Raw genomic sequence first — 6,000 nt, forward strand, 5'->3', positions numbered from 1 at the left:
ACTAGGTGAGGCTGCGGTGCTGCGAGCTTCCTCCGGGCAGTGCCGGTTGGGGAGCATGATGCTGCGAGCTTCCTCCGGGCAGTGCCAACTGGGGACTGTGGAGCTGCGAGCTTCCTTACAGCAGTGCCCCAGCAGCGCCTGACACAGACAGAACAGAGCGAAGCAGCGATTTCGGCGTGAATGCCGGTGTGGGGCAGGGGGCAATGCAGAGGGAGAGCTGGTCTGGGCTTGGGAGGACGTTAGCACGCCTGTAGCCCCTGCTCCAGCGATTCCCCAGCATCAGGCTCAGCCCACGGACCCTCTCCCCACACGCTCTGGCTGCCAGCAGGAGCCAGGCCCAACTGGGGAGCTGCTAAACTGCAGGGGACATGAAGCCTGAGTCAGGCAGCACCTTCCCACGGAGCCGCTAAAAATACCTCACAGGCAGTGGCAGGGACTGAGCGTTGCCAGACTCCCCCATTTCTCCTCTCCGCCCAAGCCCCAGATCGCTGCGGGACGGGGGCTGAGCTCTGCTCCCCCGGGAAAGGGGTTAGTCTGCCCCAGGAAGGGGCCCGGGTGTGTCCACACACACCTACTTCGCTCCTACCCTTCCGGGCACATGGAGCTGATGGGGGCAGGGGAAGGGTTCACTCTCTTTGTGTTCCTCACATTCAGGGCTCGGCCCAGTTCCTGGTCAGGGGTGCACCCCCTATGGCCCGGGGGGCAGGGAATAGCCACAGCGCAGTGCGCTCTGGCCACGCCCCCGATCCGCCCCCTACGCCAGGGGTTGGGGAGTGGGGGAGAGTCTCAAGGGGCAAGGCGCCTACCCGTCCCTCCGTCTGGATCGCCCACTGCCGAGAACTGGCTTCTACTCCCGATCGCCGCAGTGCTGTGAGCTTCTCCAGGGCAGTGCCGGCTGAAGCCTGCTTGCTCCTGCCTTCGGGCACCGTAGGGTTAACAAACTACCTTACCCACAGCGGGGTGCCTCCCCCTCCCACGGGCATGTCCCCCAGGCAATGAGCCAAGCTGGGCCCCCTGCCAGTCGTTCTATCCTGGCCCCTTATAGGGTGCCCATTGGGCTGGGTCCGAGCACCAAAGGTCCTGCTAACGGACAGTCCACAAGCCGGGATGGTGGCAGGAGGCAGGATGGTGCCCTATGGGGGGGCAATGAACTACCTCATGCCCCTGGCACCCTGGGGTGGGGGTAATTGATCGGTTTGGCGTCACGGGGCTAACTTTTCTGGGACGGAACAACTGGCCAATATTACAGTGGGGAGGAGGCGATTAATTAAGGTGGCACCATGGGGCCGATTAATGAGTCTGGGGCCGCAGGGGGTAATTAGATGGGAGCTGCACACTATGAGCAGGAGAATGGCCCAGCCTGGGGGCCATGAGCCAGGCTGGGCAGATGGGAGAGAGCAACCCAATCTAAGGGGACAAAGGGGCTGGGCTGGGTTTGGGCCGAGGGGACTAAGGATTCTGGGACAGTGGGGCAGTTCTGCAGCAGAGGGGCCCCCGCACATGGCCAGCACCCAGCTGGGGACTCCAGCATTGTGAGCTTCCCCACAGCAGTGCCCTGCCAGCACCCAGCCGGGGACCCCAGTGCTGTGAGATTCCCCTCCGCAGTGCCTGGGAGGGCTGAAGGTGGTTTTTGGGGTGCTGCTGGGAGGGCTGAAGGTGGTTCATAGATTTTTTTTGGGGTGGGGGGCTCTAGCACCGCAGCCTGGGCAGAGGAGATGCAAGCGGACAGGATTTTCCCACAATGCACCAGTGCCCAGGCACAGGGCAGGCGTGAGTAGCCAAGGTGGGAATGATGGGATGCATTGGCAAGTGCTGGGAGCTGGCTGGCTCCTCATGTCAGTGCCCTGGGGGCACCTCGTGAGTTCCAGGTTGGTTCAGACTCACCCATGGGTGGGGGTGGGGAGGCTAGGGCAGGACACTGGGGTGGGCTGCCTGCCCTGAACTGGATGCTAGTCTGGGGGCAGGGGGGAGGGTCTCTCTAGGTCCCACCTGGCTGAATCCACTCAGGCTCCCCCCTGCAGTGACTAGGACTAGGCTGACAGACTAGAAATCAGCAATGCTGAGAAAGTCTGGGGGACTGGGTGGGGGTGGGGTGGGGGAACTGCTTGTCTAAACAGCTGCTGCGGCCCACTCCAGAAGTGGCTGCATCTCAGTGCTGGGTAAAAACTCCCTGTATAAAGAGCCCATGCATCCCACCCCAGACATAGCTGCATTTCAGTGCTGGACAGAGGATCCTTGTATGAACAGCTGCCACACCCCTCCCCAGAGGTGGCTGCATCTCAGTGCTGTGTGAACAGGATAGAACAAGAAGCAATGGGCTGAAACTGCAGCAAGGGAGGTCTAGGTTGGACATTAGGAAAAAGTTCCTAACTGTCAGGGTGGTTAAACACTGGAATAAATTGCCTAGGGAGGTTGTGGAACCTCCATCTCTGGAGAGATTTAAGAGTAGGTTAGATAAATGTCTATCAGGGATGGTCTAGACAGTCTTTGGTCCTGCCATGAGGGCAGGGGACTGGACTCAATGACCTCTCGAGGTCCCTTCCAGTCCTAGAATCTATGAATCCCTGTATAAAGAGTCCCTGTATGCCATGCCAGAGGAAGCTGCATTTAATCACTGGGTGAAGGTTCCTTGTATAAACAGCTGCTGCACCCCACCCCAGAGGTGGCTGCATCTCAGCACTAGGTGAATTGTTCCCTAAAAGGAGCCCTTTCGCTGTCTCGTTTCCCTCTGGAATGTGCCCGATTCCTCCTCCTTCCCCCCCCTCCCCGCTATCGTCCAGATCTTAATGAACCGATTCCACACCCCGGCTTTCCCACCCCTCGCTTCTTCCGGTATCAGAACTGGCTGGTGCCGTCGCCATGGCGACGGTATTGCAAGCGCCTGCCTCTGGATAAGTGGGCGAAGGGACGAGAGGATTATGTTAACCCTTCCGCCGGCTCCTTCCACGCCAGCCCTCCGTGCGAAGGAATCCCAGGGCTGGCCGAGGAATCGAGGGGAAAAGCAAAGCCGCCTCCTTGCAGGGCCCGTCTACACTAAGCCGGTAGATGTTGCAACAATATTTCTCCGGGGTGGCAATATTTGGTCCGTGCCACAGGGATGGGGCCTTTAGTTCAGTCTTGGCCAAGCCACGGATACAGGGCTAGGAAGCCGCATGTGTTGCGGCAGGTCCTGTCCCCACAATGCACTGCTCGACACCTGACAATTACCCACAGCTCTCTGCTCCCAGCAGCGGGGGCTGGCACCACCCACGCCAGGAGAGCGTGGGTTTGCACCACCCTTTAGCGACCGCTCCATGGCTTCAGGAGGCGGCTCTGCCAGCCAGGGCCGCCCAGAGAGGGGGTCAAGTGGGGCAATTTGCCCCAGGCCCCACAGGGTCCCCCACGAGAATATAGTATTCTATAGTATTGCAACTTTTTTTTATGGAAGGGGCTCCCGAAATTTCTTTGCCCCAGGCCCCCTGAATCCTCTGGGCAGCCCTGCTGCCAGCCGGTCCTATCGCTCCAGGGACAGAGATGCAGGTCTGACGGCCCCCGGGTTCGAACACTGGGGGAGATGGAGTGAGGGGCAGGGCATCCTCAGCTGGGTGGTCCCAGGGCACAGGGCACCGGCGGTGCAGAGGGGCTGAAATGACTCTACCAAGGAACCGGTGTCTGGAATCCACATCCCTGAGAGATGTAGCCACCGTACATGTCAAGTGTAGACAAGCCCATAGGGCAGGTGCAGCCCCGGACGCTGAGCACATGAAAGATGGGTGGGGTTGTTACAACGGGTGGGTGCCCCGAAGAGGGGAAATGTTTGCAGCAAATGCTGACGGTCTCGGGGAAATGCTGCTTGGTTGTAGGGTTTGTTATTGGAACCAGCCTGAGTAGTGTGGGCGCAGCGTTGCCTCCTGCTGTGAGGAAGCGGAACTGCTATGTGTGTCATAGACCCATCACTGCTGGTGTGGATTCTCCTTTGGCTTCAAGTGATCTGGGCTGGTGGAGGAGGAGGATTTGGGTTTTACCTCAGCCACTGCTAGGAAGTATTAGGAGAAGATGGCTACTAAACAAAAATAGAGAGGGGTCGCTTTACACAGCGTAGAGTTGCGGCTGCCTCTGGGGTGGGGCACGGCAGCTGTTTATATAGGGATACCTCATCCAGCGCTGAATTGCAGCTACCTCTGGGATAGGGCACAGCAGCTGTTATATACAGGTGTATCCCTTGCCGGGTACTGAGATGCAGCCGCCTCTGGGGTGGAACACAGCAGCTGTTTATACAGCAATGCCTCCCTCGGCACTGAAATGCAGCCACCTCGGGGGGTGGGATGCGACAGCCATTTAATGGCAAAACTAAACACCGTTTGGGACAGAAAGCCCAGGAGAATCCCGTTTCCAGGGTGGGCTATGGGGGAAAGGGAGGGCAACGTCACCCAGGCTTGGTGCTCCAAAGGCTACATAAAGCCTCAGACTCTTTGGCAGTAAGTGGTGACCGAAAACAGTAAAAAGAACAAATAATTAAATAGCGAGTACCGGTCTGAGTGGCTGCAACATGTCGGGACACCCGGGCGGCACTACCCTCTAGGGGGGCACACGGGCGCTCGGAGCTTCCGGCTGGTAATTTGGGGGGGGGGGAGAGGGGGGTTGCAGGGGAGGATACAGCAGGAAAGGAGCTAGATGGAGGAAGTCCATGCCCCCCGCCTGCCCCAGGAGGACGGGGATGTGGGGCTAGGAAGGGGGCACATGGGAGCTGGTCCATGAACTGGATTGGTCCTGTGGTGCTCATTCGCCCTCATTCTAGCCATCTTTCTCTGTTGCCCCCCACAGCGACCCCCTCCCTGCCATGCAGCTCCTTTAATGGCCTCGTCTTCCCCCCTCCAGCCGGCCCTAAAGCCCTCAAGAATGGGGCCAGCTGATTCCAGCACTCATGCTCCCTCTTTTCCCCTCCCCCACCCTCTCTACCTCTTCCCCCTCCTCCCTTTCCCCTTGCCCCATCCTTTTCTCCCCCCCCCACCTTTCCCCGTCCCCTCTCTTTCTATCCCTCCATCACCCCCGTCCCCCGGTCTGGAATCCGTGAGGCCCTTCCAGACGCTCCGCTGGGATTTGCTGGGGCTAATTTTAGCCCCTCAAGGCCCTTATGGCTGCCATGGCAGCTGCAACGGGGCTGGCGCTCAGAGCCGAGAGCGCCCGCCTCCCCCGTGACACCAGGGCAGAGGGGCGCGTGTCCCAGCCAGCTCAGAGCCCTCCGCGAGGGCGCGGCTTCCTTGCACGGCCAGGCATGGCCCGTGCCGCGATCTCCCGCCTCCCCCGGAGATTCGCTCCTGTCCCACCTCACCACAATTGCGCGTGCCACGCTCACCACAGCACACGTGGGCACACGCGCTGCCACGCTGCGGGTCGAGCAGCGTCTCTGCTGTCACTTCCCCATTGGGCACTGAGCCCCCCGCCCTCCTGCAGCGTGTACACCATTGCACCGCCGGCCACGGCCCTGCCCACAGTTCACCCGCGGCACCTTCCTGCCCACACAGCACGCTCTCGTGAAACACGAGGGCAGCCCCTGGAGCCCGGTCAGTTTCCGGCTCATGCTGAAGATCCCAGCAGTTTCTGGGACATCTTCGAGCCCGGCAGGGCCTATACCGATGTCTAAGGCCCTCTCGCCCTGCATGGACCCCCATGCCCTCTCCAGGTGTGAGCTCCCTGGGGCGGGAGGGCAGGAGGAGGAAACCTTCAGCTGGAGAGACCCTGGGCGCCCTCCCCCATGCACCCCACTGCCCGCTGTCTGCCAGCTCTGGGGTCTGTGGCACGTTCCCAGGCGCTGTACGGATCCCCTGTCCTTCGGTGCCCCCATGTGGGCAATGCCAGAGCTGCACATGGGGAGGACGGCCACAGAGTGCAAAGGATCGGACTCGAGGTCCCAGCGCCAGGGACGGAGAGAGACAAAGCAAAGTCATTGCACGTAACAGAGAATCAGGGAGCAGGGGCTGGGCAGGGTCCCGGGGGATTCTGGGTAACTGGGAATGGGGC

Source organism: Terrapene carolina, unplaced genomic scaffold, assembly GCF_002925995.2.
Source record: "Terrapene carolina triunguis isolate 2854851 unplaced genomic scaffold, T_m_triunguis-2.0 Scaffold517, whole genome shotgun sequence".
Lineage (NCBI taxonomy): Eukaryota > Metazoa > Chordata > Testudines > Emydidae > Terrapene > Terrapene triunguis.